Source organism: Pseudophryne corroboree, chromosome 3 (genome assembly GCF_028390025.1).
Source record: "Pseudophryne corroboree isolate aPseCor3 chromosome 3, aPseCor3.hap2, whole genome shotgun sequence".
Taxonomy (NCBI): Eukaryota; Metazoa; Chordata; class Amphibia; order Anura; family Myobatrachidae; genus Pseudophryne; species Pseudophryne corroboree.
Window position 1 is genome coordinate 606,122,260 of NC_086446.1, and position 23,909 is coordinate 606,146,168.

At 43.6% G+C, this 23,909-nt stretch overlaps 1 protein-coding gene and 2 pseudogenes across 1 annotated transcript in view; 2 read left to right on the forward strand and 1 right to left on the reverse strand.

The window, feature by feature from the left end:
* SORBS1 (sorbin and SH3 domain containing 1) overlaps nt 1-23,909 on the forward strand; it is a 696,861-nt gene that overhangs the window by 86,296 nt on the left and 586,656 nt on the right. The gene's annotated exons all lie outside the window — the stretch shown is intronic.
* Nucleotides 15,967-16,087, reverse strand: LOC134896198 (5S ribosomal RNA; annotated as a pseudogene).
* LOC134897204 (5S ribosomal RNA) lies at nt 18,640-18,760 on the forward strand (annotated as a pseudogene).

Sequence of the window (23,909 nt, forward strand, 5' to 3'; positions counted from 1 at the left end):
TAGCTGTGTGAGTAAGATTAGCGACCCTAGTGGCCGACACAAACACCGGGCCCATCTAGGAGTGGCACTGCAGTGTCACGCAGGATGGCCCTTCCAAAAAACCCTCCCCAAACAGCACATGACGCAAAGAAAAAAAGAGGCGCAATGAGGTAGCTGTGTGAGTAAGATTAGCGACCCTAGTGGCCGACACAAACACCGGGCCCATCTAGGAGTGGCACTGCAGTGTCACGCAGGATGTCCCTTCCAAAAAACCCTCCCCAAACAGCACATGACGCAAAGAAAAAAAGAGGCGCAATGAGGTAGCTGTGTGAGTAAGATTAGCGACCCTAGTGGCCGACACAAACACCGGGCCCATCTAGGAGTGGCACTGCAGTGTCACGCAGGATGTCCCTTCCAAAAAACCCTCCCCAAACAGCACATGACGCAAAGAAAAAAAGAGGCGCAATGAGGTAGCTGACTGTGTGAGTAAGATTAGCGACCCTAGTGGCCGACACAAACACCGGGCCCATCTAGGAGTGGCACTGCAGTGTCACGCAGGATGTCCCTTCCAAAAAACCCTCCCCAAACAGCACATGACGCAAAGAAAAAAAGAGGCGCAATGAGGTAGCTGTGTGAGTAAGATTAGCGACCCTAGTGGCCGACACAAACACCGGGCCCATCTAGGAGTGGCACTGCAGTGTCACGCAGGATGGCCCTTCCAAAAAACCCTCCCCAAACAGCACATGACGCAAAGAAAAAAAGAGGCGCAATGAGGTAGCTGTGTGAGTAAGATTAGCGACCCTAGTGGCCGACACAAACACCGGGCCCATCTAGGAGTGGCACTGCAGTGTCACGCAGGATGTCCCTTCCAAAAAACCCTCCCCAAACAGCACATGACGCAAAGAAAAAAAGAGGCGCAATGAGGTAGCTGTGTGAGTAAGATTAGCGACCCTAGTGGCCGACACAAACACCGGGCCCATCTAGGAGTGGCACTGCAGTGTCACGCAGGATGTCCCTTCCAAAAAACCCTCCCCAAACAGCACATGACGCAAAGAAAAAAAGAGGCGCAATGAGGTAGCTGACTGTGTGAGTAAGATTAGCGACCCTAGTGGCCGACACAAACACCGGGCCCATCTAGGAGTGGCACTGCAGTGTCACGCAGGATGTCCCTTCCAAAAAACCCTCCCCAATCAGCACATGATGCAAAGAAAAAGAAAAGAAAAAAGAGGTGCAAGATGGAATTGTCCTTGGGCCCTCCCACCCACCCTTATGTTGTATAAACAAAACAGGACATGCACACTTTAACCAACCCATCATTTCAGTGACAGGGTCTGCCACACGACTGTGACTGATATGACGGGTTGGTTTGGACCCCCCCCAAAAAAGAAGCAATTAATCTCTCCTTGCACAAACTGGCTCTACAGAGGCAAGATGTCCACCTCATCTTCACCCTCCGATATATCACCGTGTACATCCCCCTCCTCACAGATTATCAATTCGTCCCCACTGGAATCCACCATCTCAGCTCCCTGTGTACTTTGTGGAGGCAATTGCTGCTGGTCAATGTCTCCGCGGAGGAATTGATTATAATTCATTTTAATGAACATCATCTTCTCCACATTTTCTGGATGTAACCTCGTACGCCGATTGCTGACAAGGTGAGCGGCGGCACTAAACACTCTTTCGGAGTACACACTTGTGGGAGGGCAACTTAGGTAGAATAAAGCCAGTTTGTGCAAGGGCCTCCAAATTGCCTCTTTTTCCTGCCAGTATAAGTACGGACTGTATGACGTGCCTACTTGGATGCGGTCACTTATATAATCCTCCACCATTCTATCAATGTTGAGAGAATCATATGCAGTGACAGTAGACGACATGTCCGTAATCGTTGTCAGGTCCTTCAGTCCGGACCAGATGTCAGCATCAGCAGTCGCTCCAGACTGCCCTGCATCACCGCCAGCGGGTGGGCTCGGAATTCTGAGCCTTTTCCTCGCACCCCCAGTTGCGGGAGAATGTGAAGGAGGAGATGTTGACAGGTCGCGTTCCGCTTGACTTGACAATTTTGTCACCAGCAGGTCTTTCAACCCCAGCAGACCTGTGTCTGCCGGAAAGAGAGATCCAAGGTAGGCTTTAAATCTAGGATCGAGCACGGTGGCCAAAATGTAGTGCTCTGATTTCAACAGATTGACCACCCGTGAATCCTTGTTAAGCGAATTAAGGGCTGCATCCACAAGTCCCACATGCCTAGCGGAATCGCTCCCTTTTAGCTCCTTCTTCAATGCCTCCAGCTTCTTCTGCAAAAGCCTGATGAGGGGAATGACCTGACTCAGGCTGGCAGTGTCTGAACTGACTTCACGTGTGGCAAGTTCAAAGGGCATCAGAACCTTGCACAACGTTGAAATCATTCTCCACTGCACTTGAGACAGGTGCATTCCACCTCCTATATCGTGCTCAATTGTATAGGCTTGAATGGCCTTTTGCTGCTCCTCCAACCTCTGAAGCATATAGAGGGTTGAATTCCACCTCGTTACCACTTCTTGCTTCAGATGATGGCAGGGCAGGTTCAGTAGTTTTTGGTGGTGCTCCAGTCTTCTGTACGTGGTGCCTGTACGCCGAAAGTGTCCCACAATTTTTCTGGCCACCGACAGCATCTCTTGCACGCCCCTGTCGTTTTTTAAAAAATTCTGCACCACCAAATTCAAGGTATGTGCAAAACATGGGACGTGCTGGAATTTGCCCATATTTAATGCACACACAATATTGCTGGCGTTGTCCGATGCCACAAATCCACAGGAGAGTCCAATTGGGGTAAGCCATTCCGCGATGATCTTCCTCAGTTGCCGTAAGAGGTTTTCAGCTGTGTGCGTATTCTGGAAAGCGGTGATACAAAGCGTAGCCTGCCTAGGAAAGAGTTGGCGTTTGCGAGATGCTGCTACTGGTGCCGCCGCTGCTGTTCTTGCGGCGTGAGTCCATACATCTACCCAGTGGGCTGTCACAGTCATATAGTCCTGACCCTGCCCTGCTCCACTTGTCCACATGTCCGTGGTTAAGTGGACATTGGGTACAACTGCATTTTTTAGGACACTGGTGAGTCTTTTTCTGACGTCCGTGTACATTCTCGGTATCGCCTGCCTAGAGAAGTGGAACCTAGATGGTATTTGGTAACGGGGGCACACTGCCTCAATAAATTGTCTAGTTCCCTGTGAACTAACGGCGGATACCGGACGCACGTCTAACACCAACATAGTTGTCAAGGCCTCAGTTATCCGCTTTGCAGTAGGATGACTGCTGTGATATTTCATCTTCCTCGCAAAGGACTGTTGAACAGTCAATTGCTTACTGGAAGTAGTACAAGTGGGCTTACGACTTCCCCTCTGGGATGACCATCGACTCCCAGCGGCAACAACAGCAGCGCCAGCAGCAGTAGGCGTTACACGCAAGGATGCATCGGAGGAATCCCAGGCAGGAGAGGACTCGTCAGAATTGCCAGTGACATGGCCTGCAGGACTATTGGCATTCCTGGGGAAGGAGGAAATTGACACTGAGGGAGTTGGTGGGGTGGTTTGCGTGAGCTTGGTTACAAGAGGAAGGGATTTACTGGTCAGTGGACTGCTTCCGCTGTCACCCAAAGTTTTTGAACTTGTCACTGACTTATTATGAATGCGCTGCAGGTGACGTATAAGGGAGGATGTTCCGAGGTGGTTAACGTCCTTACCCCTACTTATTACAGCTTGACAAAGGGAACACACGGCTTGACACCTGTTGTCCGCATTTCTGGTGAAATACCTCCACACCGAAGAGCTGATTTTTTTGGTATTTTCACCTGGCATGTCAACGGCCATATTCCTCCCACGGACAACAGGTGTCTCCCCGGGTGCCTGACTTAAACAAACCACCTCACCATCAGAATCCTCCTGGTCAATTTCCTCCCCAGCGCCAGCAACACCCATATCCTCCTCATCCTGGTGTACTTCAACACTGACATCTTCAATCTGACTATCAGGAACTGGACTGCGGGTGCTCCTTCCAGCACTTGCAGGGGGCGTGCAAATGGTGGAAGGCGCATGCTCTTCACGTCCAGTGTTGGGAAGGTCAGGCATCGCAACCGACACAATTGGACTCTCCTTGTGGATTTGGGATTTCGAAGAATGCACAGTTCTTTGCTGTGCTGCTTTTGCCAGCTTGAGTCTTTTCATTTTTCTAGCGAGAGGCTGAGTGCTTCCATCCTCATGTGAAGCTGAACCACTAGCCATGAACATAGGCCAGGGCCTCAGCCGTTCCTTGCCACTCCGTGTGGTAAATGGCATATTGGCAAGTTTACGCTTCTCCTCCGACAATTTTATTTTAGGTTTTGGAGTCCTTTTTTTTCTGATATTTGGTGTTTTGGATTTGACATGCTCTGTACTATGACATTGGGCATCGGCCTTGGCAGACGACGTTGCTGGCATTTCATCGTCTCGGCCATGACTAGTGGCAGCAGCTTCAGCACGAGGTGGAAGTGGATCTTGATCTTTCCCTAATTTTGGAACCTCAACATTTTTGTTCTCCATATTTTAATAGGCACAACTAAAAGGCACCTCAGGTAAACAATGGAGATGGATACTAGTATACAATTATGGACTGCCTGCCGACTGCAGACACAGAGGTAGCCACAGCCGTGAACTACCGTACTGTACTGTGTCTGCAGCTAATATAGACTGGTTGATAAAGAGAAGATGTCTATGTAACTATGTATGTATAAAGAAGACTGAAAAAAATCCACGGTTAGGTGGTATACAATTATGGACGGACTGCCTGCCGAGTGCAGACACAGAGGTAGCCACAGCCGTGAACTACCGTACTGTACTGTGTCTGCAGCTAATATAGACTGGTTGATAAAGAGAAGATGTCTATGTAACTATGTATGTATAAAGAAGAATGAAAAAAATCCACGGTTAGGTGGTATTACAATTATGGACGGACTGCCTGCCGAGTGCAGAGACACAGAGGTAGCCACAGCCGTGAACTACCGTACTGTGTCTGCTGCGACTGGATGATAAATGATATAAAAAATATATATATATCACTACTGCAGCCGGACAGGTATATATTATATATTATATAATGACGGACCTGCTGGACACTGTCTGTCAGCAGAATGAGTTTTATTTTTATAGAATAAAAAAAAAAAAAACACACAAGTGAAGTCACACGACGAGTGTTTAACTTTTTCAGGCAATCACAATATAAGTATACTACTAACTATACTGGTGGTCAGTGTGGTCAGGTCACTGGTCAGTCACACTGGCAGTGGCACTCCTGCAGCAAAAGTGTGCACTGTTTAATTTTAATATAATATGTACTCCTGGCTCCTGCTATAACCTATAACTGGCACTGCAGTAGTGCTCCCCAGTCTCCCCCACAATTATAAGCTGTGTGAGCTGAGCAGTCAGACAGATATATAATATATATAGATGATGCAGCACACTGGCCTGAGCCTGAGCAGTGCACACAGATATGGTATGTGACTGACTGAGTCACTGTGTGTATCGCTTTTTTCAGGCAGAGAACGGATATATTAAATAAACTGCACTGTGTGTCTGGTGGTCACTCACTATATAATATATTATGTACTCCTGGCTCCTGCTATAACCTATAACTGGCACTGCAGTAGTGCTCCCCAGTCTCCCCCACAATTATAAGCTGTGTGAGCTGAGCAGTCAGACAGATATATAATATATATAGATGATGCAGCACACTGGCCTGAGCCTGAGCAGTGCACACAGATATGGTATGTGACTGACTGAGTCACTGTGTGTATCGCTTTTTTCAGGCAGAGAACGGATATATTAAATAAACTGCACTGTGTGTCTGGTGGTCACTCACTATATAATATATTATGTACTCCTGGCTCCTGCTATAACCTATAACTGGCACTGCAGTAGTGCTCCCCAGTCTCCCCCACAATTATAAGCTGTGTGAGCTGAGCAGTCAGACAGATATATATAATATTATATATAGATAATAGATGATGCAGCACACTGGCCTGAGCCTGAGCAGTGCACACAGATATGGTATGTGACTGACTGAGTCACTGTGTGTATCGCTTTTTTCAGGCAGAGAACGGATATATTAAATAAACTGCACTGTGTGTCTGGTGGTCACTCACTATATAATATATTATGTACTCCTGGCTCCTGCTATAACCTATAACTGGCACTGCAGTAGTGCTCCCCAGTCTCCCCCACAATTATAAGCTGTGTGAGCTGAGCAGTCAGACAGATATATATAATATTATATATAGATAATAGATGATGCAGCACACTGGCCTGAGCCTGAGCAGTGCACACAGATATGGTATGTGACTGAGTCACTGTGTGCTGTGTATCGCTTTTTTCAGGCAGAGAACGGATTATAAAGTAAACTGCACTGTCCTCACTAGTAAACTCTCTCCACTCAGTCTCTACACTTCTACAGTAACAGTACTCCTCCTAGTCAGCTCCAGTAAATCTCTCTCAGTCTCTTATAATCTAAATGGAGAGGACGCCAGCCACGTCCTCTCCCTATCAATCTCAATGCACGTGTGAAAATGGCGGCGACGCGCGGCTCCTTATATAGAATCCGAGTCTCGCGATAGAATCCGAGCCTCGCGAGAATCCGACAGCGTCATGATGACGTTCGGGCGCGCTCGGGTTAACCGAGCAAGGCGGGAAGATCCGAGTCGCTCGGACCCGTGAAAAAAAACATGAAGTTCTGGCGGGTTCGGATTCAGAGAAACCGAACCCGCTCATCTCTAGTGAACAGGAGATGTCTGGAGGAGAAGAGGTGCAGCTGGCGGGTGCTAGCTGAAATGTAGACGCCAGCAGCCGATCACACCCAAACAGAGCAACATTTGAATAGCTCCGTTGGGCTCCATTTAGTGGCTTCTGGCCATAAATACATTTGAATCTCGCCCTACATGTGTACTATATGCACAGGACACAGAACCCTTGTGAGTACTTTGCAATAAAAGGTTTTACACAACATTTTTTTGTCCTTTCAACTGTGCAGATTTAGTGGGTGTGCTCAGTTATTTCTGTCCTGCACCCCTGAAGAGCTCTGCCCTGTTCATGTGCCTAGTTGGGCTTTACAATAGCATCAGCCTTTCATGGACTACATGAAATATCTACTTGTGTAAACTAACTGTTCTCATGTCACTGTGAGTAGGTAGCAGACTCTCTGTCTTAAACAGTTCGCCTTTGTTTTCTTGGAATGTAAAACAGGTTGTGAATGTTTGATGCCGAGAAGATAAATCTGTAGGTTATGTTATATTAAATACATTTCCTTTTATGAAGAAGCAGTTTGAGCCCAGTGATTCAGCATGGAATTAATCTCCCTTTTTACTTCTCGTAGTTGTATAAAGAATGATCTGCTATGTTGTACGTTGCTTCTGACTGCTTATATAAAAAGAATATCATTCCAGTGCACAACTTGGCACCGAGCTGCATTGAAGTACTTTTATTCCATGTATGGTCCGGTTTTGCCACAAGCTTCTCGGAACCCTGCTGTTGCTTTAGAATCTGTTGAGGGTACCCAGAGCTACTTCCTTTTTAATTTTTATTATTTATTTGATATGCTTAACTGTTGAAACACAGACCTGTTCGGTTTACTATTTGTCTTTGCTTCAAAGTTCATTTGCTTGCATATTTTGCAATGCATTCTGGGTAGAGATTTGAAGTAAGATTTCTGAAATGTAATTTTACTAGTATACAGAGGATGAGTTAATGAGGGTGTATTCTCCTGACCTTCCTTAGAAATGTATGGAGTGTGGTTATGGCTTCAGCCATCTAAAGCCTTTCTTCTGAGTAATGATGTGGTGTACATAATTCCATTCTCTATAATGGCTGCTGTAACGACTTTTTTGCATTTAGAACTGTATAAGAATTGGGGGAAAGTCAGCACAGCACAAAAGCACTTCACAACCAACTGTAGCTGACTAGTTATTTTGATGTGACAGTGCAAATTTGTCTCTTCAGTTCTTGATGAAAAGACAACTAGGGGCTGAAAACATCAGAGAATACTGGCACTGCATTATGCTTTTCATCTACCGTGTAGACAAAAGATTGTTGACCTCAGAAAATGGGAAATGATAGGGTTGACCAGCTGCAGTTCAGCAGGTGGACCGCTTAGCGAAAGAAACTTTTGAGGCTTCTGGTGGACCCGGCGGTTACAGCCCTGTAACGCCTGCCTGAAGGAAGCAAGTTAAACATGCTGTGACTGGGCCGTAGCTGGTCCTTTACTGTCTTCGTTGACTGGTTTTTAGCTCTGAACAGGTACAGGTCCTGGAATCAGGGAAGGTCGGCCCTGATGATCTTCTCTGCTGTTCTGACCACGTTTTGGAGCCTGCATCTATCCCTTGCGTTGGCGGAGTCGTACCATACCAGTATCGAGGAGCACAGTACCGACTCCACAATCGCAGAGTAGAAGAGGAGCAGAAGCTTCTGAGGGATGTTGAACTTCCTTAGTTGCCTGAGGAAGAACAACCTCTGCTGCGCTTTTCTGAAAGTGGCGTCAGCGTTGGACCCCATTTAAGGTCCCAGGAGATTGTGGTCCCTAGGAACTTGAAGGAGTCCACTAGCGATGATGCCACACTGTCAGCAATCGTTAGCGGAGGTGCACTAGCTGACTTCTTCCTGAAGTCCAGTATCATCTCAACAGTTTTGAGGGGGTGAGCTCAAGGTTGTTATGGCTGCATCAGTGGACCAACCAGTCTACTTCCAGTCTATAGGCCGATTCGTCCCCGACCTTGATGAGGCCGATGACGGTGGTGTCATTGCCGAATTTGATGATCTTTACTGATTGCGCCTCTGTGGTGCAGTCATTTGTGTACAGGGAGAAGAGCAGGGGTGAGAGGACACAGCCCTGAGGGGCCCCTGCACTAATGGGCCACGCCTGAGAGGTGAATTCCACCGCTTTCACCACCTGTGTCCTATCTGTCAGGGAGTCTACTATCCAGGAACAGGTAGCTTCTGGGACCACTAAGCGAAGTCATTTGGGGTGGAGGATGCTGGGGACGATTGTATTGAAGGCTAAGCTGAAATCGATAAACAGGACCCTCGTGTAGGTACCGGGAATGTCTAGGTGCTGTAGAATGTAGTGCAGGCCCAGGATGGCGGCATCCTCGATTCACCGATTCGATCGATAGGTGAACTGTAGGGGGTCCAGTTGGGGGCCAGTCACAGTTTTCAGATGATTCAAACCCAGACACTAGAACATTTTCATGACCACAGATGTCAGTGGTATCGGCCTGTAGTCATTCAGGTTCGTGATAGAGGGTTTATTGGAGACAGGGATGATAGTGGACCTTTTGAGGCAGGAAGGGACTTTCTGTAGCTCCCACGATTTGTTGAAGATCTTGGTGAATATGGGGGCGAGCTGACCCGCAGGCGCACATGCTCTCAGGGAAGATGGTGACACTCTGTCAGGACCCGGAGCTTTCCTGGGTTTGACCCTTTGGAACAGTGCCTCCACCTCTTCTTGGGCAGTTTGCAGTGCATGGAGTTGGCCGTCGGTGTTCGGGGCATCGTAGAGATGATTGTTTGGGTTGCAGGGGATGTCTTTTGCGAACCTGCAATAAAAGTGGTTCAGGTCGTCTGCTAGGTCTTGGTGCATGGTGGTGGACTTCGATGTTTTCTTGTAGTTTGTTATGGATTGCATTCCTTTCCATACAGATACGGGTCATTGGTGGAGAGATCGTTCGTCAGCTTGTCTGAGAACCGCTTTTTTGCTAGCCTGATTTCTTTAGTCAGACAGTTCCTAGTTCGGTTGTATAGTGCTCTGTCACCGCTGCTATAGGCCTCCTCAGCACAAGTGCGAAGTGTGAATACTTGTGGCATATAGCTCCCTATCATAATGAGAGGAATTTAGGGTACCACATGGATTTGAGACCAACTTACAAATATCACAGTTACTCATATGAATATGTTGGTGAACTCACAATAAAATCAAAGTGTGAAAGAACAAGCAATTAAGTGCTATACAAGTGTACACTCATATTAGTTAATATAAAATGAGCCTGTGATTTATGTATGAATATGCAGTAGAAAGTAATATAGAAAGAAAACAGGCGTGTACAATCCCTGGATACCACGTATATTATTAGCTGAAATTATTCAGCACCAAAAAAACAGGAGTACATCTAATATTGCAGTGTTGTTACAAATAGCTTAAAAGTGCTACACAAAAAGCAACAAATGTAACATGCATAACCACAGAGTGAGAAATTCATACATACTAGGTGCAATATTGCTACATTTGTAACTATTACTAGATATTATTGCTAGAAACAAACTAGTGCTCATTAAGGATAAAAAGCTGAAACATACCAAGTATATTAATGGGTGTGGATCATTAGATCGACAGTGTCTAGGTCGACAATGTATAGGTCGACCACTATAGGTCACTAGGTCGACAGGGTTGGAAGGTCGTCAGGGTTTCTAGGTCTACATGTACTAGGTCGACATGAGGTTGTTGTTTTTTTTGGTGTTGTTTTCTTCGTAGAGTGACCGGGAACCCCAATTAGTGCACCGTGTCCCCTCGCATTGCGAGCGAACTTCGGGCAAGATGCCTCGCTCCGCTACCGCTTTGCTCGGCACAGATTACCATTCCAATCGCCATGCTTCGGGCAAGTTGCCTCGCTCTGCTACCAATTCGCTCGGCACAGATTACCGTTCCAATCGTAATCCACGTGGATCGTTAAGTATGAAAAAGTTCGAAAAGAGAAAAAAATGTGAAAAACTCATGTCGACCTTTTGACCTGTCGACCTAGCACATAGTCCTTCCATCCCTGTCAACCTGTAGTGGTCGACCTAAACATTGTCGACCTAGACAGTGTCGACCTTCAGACCGGATCCCATATTAATACCATACAGAATAAAGACAGTGCACACGCATTTTCTTTTAAATAACGTTTTATTTACACCTAATAATGGGGCAGATGTATCAACCTGGAGAAGGCATAAGGAAGTGATAAACCAGTGATAAATGCAAGGTGATAAACACACCAGCCAATCAGCTGCCATATGTAAATTAACAATCTTCTTTATTTTTTCTACACGTTATTCTATTTCTATCAATTTTATATTTCGCTCCGCATGACCCCTATATATATATATATAAAAAAAGGGGGACATATAATACATCATGGTGGTCATTCCGAGTTGATCGCAGCCAGCAACTTTTTGCTGCTGCTGCGATCAATAGTCCACGCCTATGGGGGAGTGTATTTTAGCTTAGCAGGGCTGCGATCGCTTGTGCAGCCCTGCTAAGCTAATAAAATTTCAAGCAGAAGTAGACTAGGGCTGGACATACTTACCCTGTACGATGGATCCAGCGATGATGGGCCCGGCTTTGACGTCACTCCTCCGCCCTCCGTTGTCCTGGACACGCTTGCGTTTTACTCACCACTCCCCGAAAACTGCTCCAAACGGTCCGGATCCGCCCAGCCACGCCTCCTTCCTGTCAATCTTCAGAGTGGTCGCCGCTGCGACCGCTTCCGTCGGTAGTCGCGACGTTTCCCGGCGACCCCTGTCGCTGGGTAACGTCGCGCACGCGCACTGCAGCTGCCGCACATGTGCATTCCGCACCCGTTTGCACCGCAGCGAAAAACCGCTGCAAGTGAACGGATCGGAATGACCCCCCCATATGTGGTAATTAAAGAGATAGACATCACATATGGGTATTGAACTCTTTTCAAGAGTCTATAATATTCATTAATAAAGTATATATATTTTAAAGGAAAAAAATATTTTTTTGTGGAAGGGAAAGACTGCTGCTGTAACGAAGCCGATTCCTTTTTTCTTCCCCAAGTTTCCATGAGATTCACCTGTGTGTATGTTCCATCATAGACTGTCTGGGGTTTAATGAAACGTGTTGTGTAGTTGGATCAGCAAGACCTTGGTGTGTGTTGCAGCATATCCCGGCAGGGGCAGATCTACTCTGAAACTAATGAAGTTTAAGCTTCAGGGCCCCTAATCCCAGAAGGACCCTGAAGCTACTTTTCTTAATGAGTGAATTTTTCAACAAAATCGATGGAGTTTGTGTTATGAAAATAAGGTTATTTTAGTAAAATATTCATCACTCGTCTCGTTTGTGCATATTAACACCTATAATCAGATTTTCACCTCTTGTTTTTACGTACTGTATGGTCCTAGGGGGTGTTTCAGATCTGATCGCTACTGTGCGTTTTCGCATAGCAGGCAAACAGTTCCTTACTGCACATATGTATGCACCACAATGCGCACTCGCGTCGGAAAACAACAACGAGCAGAGCCGGTCAGTGACGGGATGGTGCGAAAAATCCGTTCTCACTGGCGTTCGCAATGTGCTTGACAGGAGGAAGCCATTTGTGGGTGGCAACTGAGCGCTTACAGGGAGTGTCCGGAAAAATGCAGTAGTACCCAAGCGTTTTCAGGAAGGGTGTCTGACGTCAGCAGTCTCTTCTCATCACACTGTAGGAGTAAGTCCGGGGCCGTGTACAGACTGCACACACTGTATTTTCGCAGCTCAGCATACACATGAGATCGCACACTTGCACAGCGAATTTACACTCCCCCCTGGAGGCAGCGACTATCTGATCGCAGGACAGCAAAATTAGCAGCCCAGCGATCAGATCTGAATTACCCCCCTAGCTCGTCACCAATAACACCATGACAACAAGGCTTCTAGTGCAGTAGAGCTGCTATTACAGATTAGTACCATGGGAACTGCTGAGATTTGTAGTCTAGCTCTGTTATTTGCGCTCTGTAAATCGCATGAAACATGTACCCGTTTTAAACTATGCGATAGCTTGCAGAACTTCTCTTGGTGACATTCTCAGGAGTGGTGGAGCCTGAGAGTGGCTGTCCTAGGAAGGAGACTGGGAGCAATACAAGTTGAGAAGGAGCCTGGGACAAAGAGGCATCTGAAAAGGTAAGTTTGCTGGCGCAGAGCGGTGTGTGCCGTCCTTTGTTGGATTTTGTCCTATTGTTGCTGGTTGCAAAGGGGCCCCCATAACGGATGCTTCTGAGGAAGGATATCACACCCAAAAACGCATTTAAGCATAAGAGAGACTCGTTGGTTATTTGACCACATTACCATGCAGCATTGGGAGGACTCCTTCCAGCCTTTCCAGTATCCGGGACTGGGACTTTCCATGTGGTTCGTTTGAAAGGACAACCATGCTGTTCGGATAGATGTGACTGTCTGGGGCATTAACCAGAGGACTGGTGATATATGCAATATGTATTTTATGTCTATGTGACTGCATTTATTAAATCCTTTTGTTTGTTGTTCAAATGGAATTGCACTATGGGGGTCATTCCGAGTTGATCGCTCGCTAGCTAGTTGTAGCAGCCGTGCAAATGCTATGCCGCTGCCCACTGGGGAGTGTATTTTACCTTAGCAGAAGTGCGAACGCTTGTGCAGCCGAGCTCTGCAAAAACAGTTTGTGCAGTTTCAGAGTAGCTCAAAACTTACTCAGCACTTGTGATCACTTCAGCCTATTCGTGTCCGAATTTGACGTCACACACCCGCCCAGTGTTCGCCCAACCACACCTGCATTTTCCCAAACACTCCCTGAAAACGGTCAGTTTACACCCAGAAACGCCCACTTCATGTCAATCACTCTGCGGCCGTCAGTGCGACTGAAATCTTCGCTAGAGACTGTGCAAAACCACATCGTTTGTTGTGCCCGTACGTCGCGTGTGCGCATTGCGGGGCATATGCATGCGCATAAATGCAGTTTCTTGCCCTCATCGCTGCGCTGCGAAAATCAGCAGCGGCCAATCAACTCAGAATGACCCCCAATATTCGTTTTTTCCAAATTCCAGTTATATGAAAGGGTGGTCTTCAGTATGCCGACTGTCGGGATCCCGGCGCACAGTATACCGGCGCCGGAATCCCGACAGCCGGCATACCGACACTTTTTCTCCCTCATGGGGGTCCACGACCCCCCGCACCACCATGCCCGCAGTGTGGCGAGCGCAGCAAGCCCGCAAGGGGCTCATTTGCGCTCGCCACGCTGTCGGTATGCCGGCGGTTGGGCTCCCGGCGCCGGTATGCTGGTCGCCGGGAGCCCGGCCGCCTGCATACCATACTACACCCATATGAAGATCTGTTCCTGCTGACCCATTGAGGGTGATATGCGCTGATTCATCTTTTGCTCTGTGAGTGGGACAATAAAACATCTTGTCCTTATTGTTGCCATCATTTATTTGCACTATTGTGTTGTTCTTTTAGAATTTCAGAATAAGACACTCCATGTGAAAAGTGGACTGTGTATATGAGATACAAGGGTTGAAATTCCCTGATCTTTCTTTATCTATACCTTTCCTTTAAGAGTTTTATCAGTAGCGCCATGAGTGGCCACATCTTTGTTTTATATTGTCACATTTAGGGGTCTGGAGAAGGCTCTATTCGTGACCACACGGGCTGCCACTGTTTGCAAGCGCAGATTGAGAATATCATATTACATGGGCCCCCATAACAGTTTAAGTTTTAGAGGCCAAAAACTGTCGGTCCGCCACTGTATCCCGGAATTGTGTAGGGGACATGAATCTGACAAGAACTAATGAGAATACATTTAACCTACTCATGTTCCTGTGGCTTGCACTTGCCTACTTTGTCATTTTCATAAGTCTTCCAGTTTTTAAAATGTGGGTATCTTTGTATAAGTATTTCCAGGCAGACATTCATATGTGCTGTTTATTACATTATCTGTAATAATTGGGACTTTGGGTATTTTGGATAAGGGTTTTTCCCCCCCAGAATTTGGGAGCAATATGTCTAAAATCTACTAAACATATTTAATAATTAGCAGCGTTACTCACTGTCACTGCAGATAGAAACAGTGATTATGTAGCCTACAGAGCCGATTCTGAGTTGGAAGCAAAGCACAAAAGAGTAAGCAACTTTGCGGCTACATGCAAAACCAGCCAGTATGTAGCCTGCATGAAAAAATGACTCTGAGCTGGGTGGAGCCACTGCAAAGATTTTCCCTGGTGCTCAGCCTTGCGTCCAAATGGACAAGAGACACCCACTTACAGCATCTGAAGACGCTGAAATACTGATTGGTGCAACTTTAGACTGCACCATTGAAACTGCAGATTATCCATCTTTCCCCCTATGTAAACTGTACACAACTGCGTACTGCGTCTCTGTACGCAGCTACCATCCGTGATACGCTCGCACCACTGCCATAATACGCCCATAAGACCGGCCACCTCCGTGTGTCCTCTCCGCCACCTCTCTCACTGCCTGGAATGCTCATTACAATTTCAAAACATTTCTGAGACCATTTGTGTCCCATGTGCTGTAATTGCAATTGTGACTCTGTGTACACAGACTCTGTGCTCATGTGCAGTGCGACTTAGATGCATACACAGAACAAAAACATTGCTCCACTGCGTCCAACGTTGCTGCTGTATCCGACTCTGAAACAGACCATAGATGTATTGCCTCCCTTGCGGTTTGTTCCAGGTGCAAAGTTACTTTTTTTTAGTTGTTTTTTCCTCCCAACTCAGAATCTAGCCCCTTGGTGCATATAACAAAATGTAAACATAGAAAAAAAGAAGACTCTTGTTGGGAAGCACTCATATACAGATAATGTTATATGACTAGATGTCACAATAGCTAACTAAAATGCAATACTTTAATAATTCTCATTAAAATGAATTATTGAGGAGTTCAATGAGCGCCAATATTTGTTAAGTAGTGACATTGCGAAAATATAGAAAGTAATATATAAATTGCAAGGTGCAAATACCTAATATGGGCCGAAATGGGTATATCTGTGATTTTGTTGACAATCGCACTCCAACTGTAGGACAACCTGTGATCAAAAAGTTGCTCATTCAGTGTATATATATATGACCATCATTTAAAAACTGCTATATATCCCAAATGGGAATTTGATCCTAGCAGATGGTTGAATCATAGGTCATAACCGAGATGTAAGACGATGCTCTATATTAGTGACAAGTGGGTGGCAAATATTTGCAGTACCTGGGTGTTCCTTGGTGGTCTCCCATCCAAGTACTTAACCCGGCCCTCCACTGCTTGGCTTCCAAGATCAGATGAGATTGGGCATCTCCAGCGGGGTATGACCGCAGACCTTATGCTCACCCTTGTCACACTGTGTCCTAATTGGGCACAGATAAGAGCCGATTTGCGTTATTATGTGAGCCACAGGTATCGAAACAGCTGATTTGATGTGGAAATAAGATATCAAAATTTTTTTTTTATCACAGATGATAACGTATAACAAAAGATTCAGATACCCATCTAAAACGGTTTAAGCAGTCGCAGTACAAGTAGAAAAAACATCTATGCTGCACAGTTATTTCATATATATATCGGGTAATAATATTTTTAAATCATAATATTATTTTAACTGTGCAAAGAGGGAAACCTCCAAATTTGGTCTCCATAACACAAATGAATGTATAAGAATACACTATGGATTGTGCAAATTATGGATTAAATAACATAAGCAGTGAAACCTTCAGCTCAAATGACCAATCATAAATTATTTTCAAGCAGTAGGAAAATAATAAATTGACACAGAGTATATTCCATATGATGTATATATATCGTCAGCTGGTATTGAGATAACTATGGATTTCTGCAGTGCAAAAGAGAAAGGCGTTTGTGTGTTTGACAGGGTCCAAAGATTAGCAGATGTATCTACATCCGCTGTTTTGATAGAAATATAGACCACACTTAGAATAGCACTTATTCACTTGCTGGTGATAATTGGCTGTCACTTGTACATATAGTACAATTTTATATGAAAATTAGTGAAGCAATCCATTATGAGCCCATAGTGCTAAAATGTATGTGGAAAGAAACGAAGAATTTTAATATATTAGTATTAAGAATGTATTGCTTCACTAATTTTCATATACATATACATGCATATTAATGTATGTGCATATATATGCTCTCCTTGTATAAAATTTATATGTTATTTTTAATATTTTTAATCACAATGCCCTCTTAACATCCTAGCACATTATGTACTTATTATTACACTCCAAACAATGTTAGAACTCATGCATCACATATCACTACACATATACTTCATTTTAGTAATAGTAGTCACCGTCACATTGTCACTAATATAAAGTAGGTTTTTTAATCCTATATACATATATATAACATTTTTCAATAATAATTTTCCAATAATATCTTATTAAAATATTATTTCTCCATAATTACTAATGTATATAGTTTCAGGTACAGATATACTATGTGTTGTACATAGATTTATACTTATAATAATCTGCATTTTCTATCCTATCACTTTTTTCCTCATTTTCATATCTACATTTATATATATATATATATATATATATATCTACATTTTAATTCATTTGTTTTTAACCCATATCATTTCTTTATCCTTATTTTTTGTAAATACTACTCTGAATTAGTCTCATCAGCTCTTTTTATAATATTGTAATTGATTGTCCACTAAGAAATGCTGATTGGTCCTTTTAACTGTCAATCATGACATACTATCCAATGGGAAACAACTGGATCGATACTTACTATGACAGGTCAGAATATCTATCAATCTCCTGTCAAGAACCAATCAGTAAACAGTACTACTGCTATAAGAACAAACAAGGGTTTGAACCCATTGACGCCCTGTGACCAAGCTATTTGCGAAACGTACGTCAGGAAGGAAGGAGGTAACATCCTCACGGTCACGTGGTGCGCACACGTGACCGCAACCAGCCGATCTCGGCAAAGTTCGTCGCCAAGGGAACCAGTCTAACAGGAAGTATAGTGCGGCCGGAGCACGGCAGCGGGCAGAACGCGGGCAGACGCGGCCAGCACCTTCCCTACACCAGGATCTCCCTCATCATACAAGTAGGACAAAACTTAATGAATTTACACCTGGATTAGGTAATACACGTGATACATGCACCTTTGCATCCTTTATTGCACAGACTGGTATTTACAAATCTTACCCACGTAGTACATAGACTATTGTACTATATGTACAAGTGACAGTCAATTATCACCAGCAAGTGAATAAGTGCTATTCTAAGTGTGGTCTATATTTCTATCAAAACAGCGGATGTAGATACATCTGCTAATCTTTGGACCCTGTCAAACACACAAACGCCTTTCTCTTTTGCACTGCAGAAATCCATAGTTATCTCAATACCAGCTGACGATATATATACATCATATGGAATATACTCTGTGTCAATTTATTATTTTCCTACTGCTTGAAAATAATTTATGATTGGTCATTTGAGCTGAAGGTTTCACTGCTTATGTTATTTAATTTATAATTTGCACAATCCATAGTGTATTCTTATACATTCATTTGTGTTATGGAGACCAAATTTGGAGGTTTCCCTCTTTGCACAGTTAAAATAATATTATGATTTAAAAATATTATTACCCGATATATATATGAAATAACTGTGCAGCATAGATGTTTTTTCTACTTGTACTGCGACTGCTTAAACCGTTTTAGATGGGTATCTGAATCTTTTGTTATACGTTATCATCTGTGATAAAAAAAAAATTTTGATATCTTATTTCCACATCAAATCAGCTGTTTCGATACCTGTGGCTCACATAATAACGCAAATCGGCTCTTATCTGTGCCCAATTAGGACACAGTGTGACAAGGGTGAGCATAAGGTCTGCGGTCATACCCCGCTGGAGATGTCCAATCTCATCTGATCTTGGAAGCCAAGCAGTGGAGGGCCGGGTTAAGTACTTGGATGGGAGACCACCAAGGAACACCCAGGTACTGCAAATATTTGCCACCCACTTGTCACTAATATAGAGCATCGTCTTACATCTCGGTTATGACCTATGATTCAACCATCTGCTAGGATCAAATTCCCATTTGGGATATATAGCAGTTTTTAAATGATGGTCATATATATATACACTGAATGAGCAACTTTTTGATCACAGGTTGTCCTACAGTTGGAGTGCGATTGTCAACAAAATCACAGATATACCCATTTCGGCCCATATTAGGTATTTGCACCTTGCAATTTATATATTACTTTCTATATTTTCGCAATGTCACTACTTAACAAATATTGGCGCTCATTGAACTCCTCAATAATTCATTTTAATGAGAATTATTAAAGTATTGCATTTTAGTTAGCTATTGTGACATCTAGTCATATAACATTATCTGTATATGAGTGCTTCCCAACAAGAGTCTTCTTTTTTTCTATGTTTACATTGAGAATAACTGACTCGGGGGAGCACCACTGATGGGCAGCTTTCTGATACATAAAAATAAGGAGTGCGTTACCTTATGTATCTGCTTCCCAAAATGAGGATTTGAACCTTAAATTCAATTATCTGTCAATACAGATAATTATCATTATACATATACACCTACTATACCAGTGCGGTTTCCAATTTCTTGTTTTCCAATTATGCATATAACAAAATCCCTGGGGATCTAGGGGCAAACACAGGATTTCTAGAGGGGGATTTCCAGATGCTTAGAGTGTGGTTAGCCCATAGAGGGGAACTTTGGTTTGGCTTGGTGTGCTAATGGAGTGCTTAATTCGGAAAAGCTGCTTTCTCTGGGTATGGTCAGCAGCTCAGTTCCATCCCTTATACTGCATGTTGTAGCATCAGCTCTAGTAAAATCATATTATACAATATAGCTATTGTGGTCATGATTTGAGCCACTGGCTTGAAGAGGGGTTTCCGGGCAACTGTAAACCCGCCCTGCGCTTGCCTATGTGATCTGTAATATGTCTGCTTTTAGGAACTTTCTGGATAAGAACTCCTATATCTATATATGCTGTTTGTAATTTGCATGGGTCACTTTGGAAAAATTGAACAATAATTTATGACTCATACAGTAATTAAACAACATCTGTCTTTTATTTGACTTGGTCCATGAATATTGTAGCATGACCTTATACATTTTTCATTTATGTTCTAAGAAGGGTTTTTTTTGTGTGTGTCATTGCCAAATGAAGGGTAGTGGCACATTGGTGCTTTTTTTTGTCCATGTACTTTATAATGCCCAGGAACCCAGTGCTTGTTTTGCTGGCTTAACATTGCAGAAAACATAAAGAGAACCTGGCAGGAGTAGTGTGGCAAAAACTTAGCATGCTATTTATCAAAAGCAAAAAGTCTTCTTGCTGGCAATTTTTCCCCCTGCTCGTTATCACATCCATAGGCGTGCGCAGCACATTTTATTGGGGGGTGCACGACTGGAGTGGCGTGTCTAGCACTGCCTACTGGGCGTGCCTAGCACCACCTACTGGGCATGTCTAGCACTATATATTAGCATTAGAGAGAGCGTGTCCTAACTGAAAGATCCCGTTGACCAGGCAAGCGCAGAGACCTGCGTCTTCCGGCCGTAATGCTGCTGACACATGATGTATCAACTTAGTACATATACTGGCAATGCTGTGCTTAGCTAGTGCGCAGTGTCGTGCAACTGGCTGTTCACTGCCTCCGTACCAAGATCTGTGGCCAGCCATCCTCTCCCTGAACTGTCTTTCTAAATACAGTATATATAACAGATCACCTAAATCATTATTTTGCTTAGTATTTACTACAGAAGGAGAAGGGAAGGGGCCACAGTTAAGCTGCAAGGATATTCTTAAAAATAAGGTAGATGAAACTACATTTACAGAGGAGAAGGTCCTAACAGAACTTTCAAAACTAAAAGTGGATAAATCAATGGGGCCAGATGGGATACACCCAAGGATACTAAAAGAGCTAAAAGATGTGCTGGTGGCACCATTAACAGAATTATTTAACCAGTCACTAAATACAGGTTCCATGCCAGAGGACTGGAAAAGAGCGAATGTAGTTCCACTGTACAAAAGTGGAAGCAAGGAAGAAGCAAGTAACTGCAGACCAGTAAGCCTTACATCAGTAGTAGGGAAAGTAATGGAAAAACTATTAAAAGAAAAGAGTTGTGGTATATCTTAAATCAAACAAATTATAGGATCCAAAACAGCATGGATTTACTGGTGGGATATCATGCCAAACAAATCTTATTGACTTTTTTGACTCTGTGATGAAAATAATAGATCAAGGGGTAGCTGTAGATGTAGCATATCTAGACTTTAGTAAGGCATTTGACACTGTCCTACATCGCAGACTGCTAAATAAACTTGAAAGCGTGGGGGTGGATTATAAAACAGTTAAATGGATAAAAACCTGGTTGTAGGATAGGAAACAGGCAGTTGTAGTAAATGGAGTGCAATGTTTGGAAGGAAAAGTTACCAGTGGAGTATCCCAGGGATCTGTACTTGGACCAGTTCTCTTTAATATCTTTGTTGGTGACATTGCAAATGGTAGATGATACAAAGATTTGCAACAAGGTAGACACACCGGGAGGGGTAAAACAAATGATTGATGACCTAGCTAGGCTTGAGAAATGGTTAAGAACGTGGCAACTACAGTTTAATGCTAAAAAATGCAAAATCATGCACTTGGGTCTCAAAAACCCAAAGGCTAAATATAGTATCAAGCTAGGCTAGTATCAAGCCTAGTTTGCCTATGCCGTAGGCATAGGCAAACTAGGCAATTGCCTAGGGCATTTGATATGCCTAGGGGCATCAGCAGCTTCTGCTGATTAAAATGATATGCGGCATGCCTATATTCTGTGTGTAGCATTTCATATGCAGATACAGCCACAGTCTCACACAGTATATAGGCATGCAGCATATCATTTTAATCAGTTGCCTGTGCATCCTAGCCTCATAGCAATGCAAATAAGATGCATTTTACATATAAAAAAAAGGTGCCAGATGTTAGCATTGAGGCAATATTTATGAGGACACATCTGTATCCAAGCAGAGGCAAAGGTCACAGTGTTGGTGGCAGTGTGAGTGCTGTGTGCATGTGAGTGGGTTGGTTGTGCAGTAGTGTTCGGAATATGTGTAAGGAGCATTATGTGTGTCATGTAAAAATGCATTAATAATGTGCAACATATGTGTAAGGGGCGCTATGCATGTCATTATGTGTATAAGGGCATTAATAATGTGCGGCATATGTGTAACAGGGTACTACTGTATGTGTGTCATTATGTGTATAGGGGCACTAATAATGTGCAGCAAATGTGTAGGGGGCACTATGTGTCATTATGTGTATAAGGGCATTAATAATGTGCAGCTTATGTGTAAGGGACATTATGTGTAAAAGGGCATTAATAAAGGTTGTCATAACGTGTAAGGTGCATTATATTTATAAGAACATTAATGTGTCTCATATGTGTAAGGGGCATTACTGTGTGGAATTATGTGTAATAAATGCATTACTAATGTGTGGCATTATGTATATAAGGTGCTCTACTATGTAGCGTTGCGTATAGAAAGGGCACTACTGTGTGGTCTAATGTGAATAAAGAGCAATAGGGTGTGGTGTAATATGAATAAGGAGCAATTCAGTGTGATGTAATGTGAATAAGGGGCTCTACTGTGAGAAATAACGTTTATAAGGTAAAGTGATACTACTGTGGGATGTAATATGAATTATGGACACTATCGCATGATCAAATGTGAATGAAGTTGCAGTACTGTGTGGCATAATTGGAATTGGGGTTACTAACTATTGTGTGGCCATGCCCCTTGCCAGCAAAAACACACACCTTTTTTGGTCTGTGCGCCAAATGTGCAAACTGTTCCTATTTAAAATATAGGGGGTACAAACACCAAAATAAGGACTGCTATGGGTGAGGGGTGATGGTGCTGTGAAAAAGGTACAAGGTCAGAGGTGGAACCTGCGGTGGTGCTAGGGGGCACCAGCCAAAATCTTGCCTAGGGCATCATATTGGTTAGGGCCGGCTCTGGTATCAAGGGTGCTATAATGGAAACTACTGAGGAGGAAAGGGATTTAGGAGTCACTATTTCAAGTGACTTAAAGGCAGGAAAGCAATGCAACAAAGCAATGAGAAAGGCAAGTCAGATGCTTGATAGCATAGCGAGAGGAATCAGTAGCAGGAAAAAAGAAGTAATAATGCCACTGTATAGGTCAGTTGTACGATCTCATCTTGAATACTATGTCCAGTTCTGGAGACCATTTCTCCGGAAGGATATAAAAACATTAGAGAATGTACAAAGAAGGGCAACTAAAATGGTGCATGGCCTACATCACAAAACTTACCCGGAAAGGCTAAAAGATCTTAACATGTATAGTTTGGAGGAGAGAAGGGAAAGGGGGGACATAATAGAAACTTTCAAATATACCAAGGGTTTTAACAAAGTTCAGGAGGGAAACATTCTTCAAAGGAAGAAGAGTATTAGAACTCGAGGACATACACTGAGACTGGAGGGGGGGAGGTTCAGGGGATATTTAAGGAAAAATTACTTCACAGAAAGGTTAGTGGATAAGTGGAATAGCCTCCCATCAGAGGTGGTAGAGGCTAAGACTGTAGAGCAATTTAAACATGCTTGGGATAGGCATATGAATATCCTTACAGAGAATTATGGTTCAAAAAGGGTTGAGATTGCCTAAAGGATAAAAAAAAGTGGCAGACTAGATGGGCCAAGTGGCTCTTATCTGCCGTCACATTCCATGTTTCTATGTTTATATAGATATATATATATATATATATATATATATATATATACAGTGATTGTTTGGCTCAGCTAATATATCTATCTATCTGTCTATCTATCTATCTATCTATCTATCTATCTATCTATCTATCTATCTATCTATCTATCTATCTATCTGTGTGTATATATATATATATATATATACATATATATATATATACAAAGATCCAAAGACGGAACATTAAAGACACTCCAGAGGCTTAGCATAGCTGAAAAAAAAGGTATAATTGAATTATACCCTTTTTTCTCTGACGTCCTAGTGGATGCTGGGAACTCCGTAAGGACCATGGGGAATAGACGGGCTCCGCAGGAGACTGGGCACTCTAAAAGAAAGATTAGGTACTATCTGGT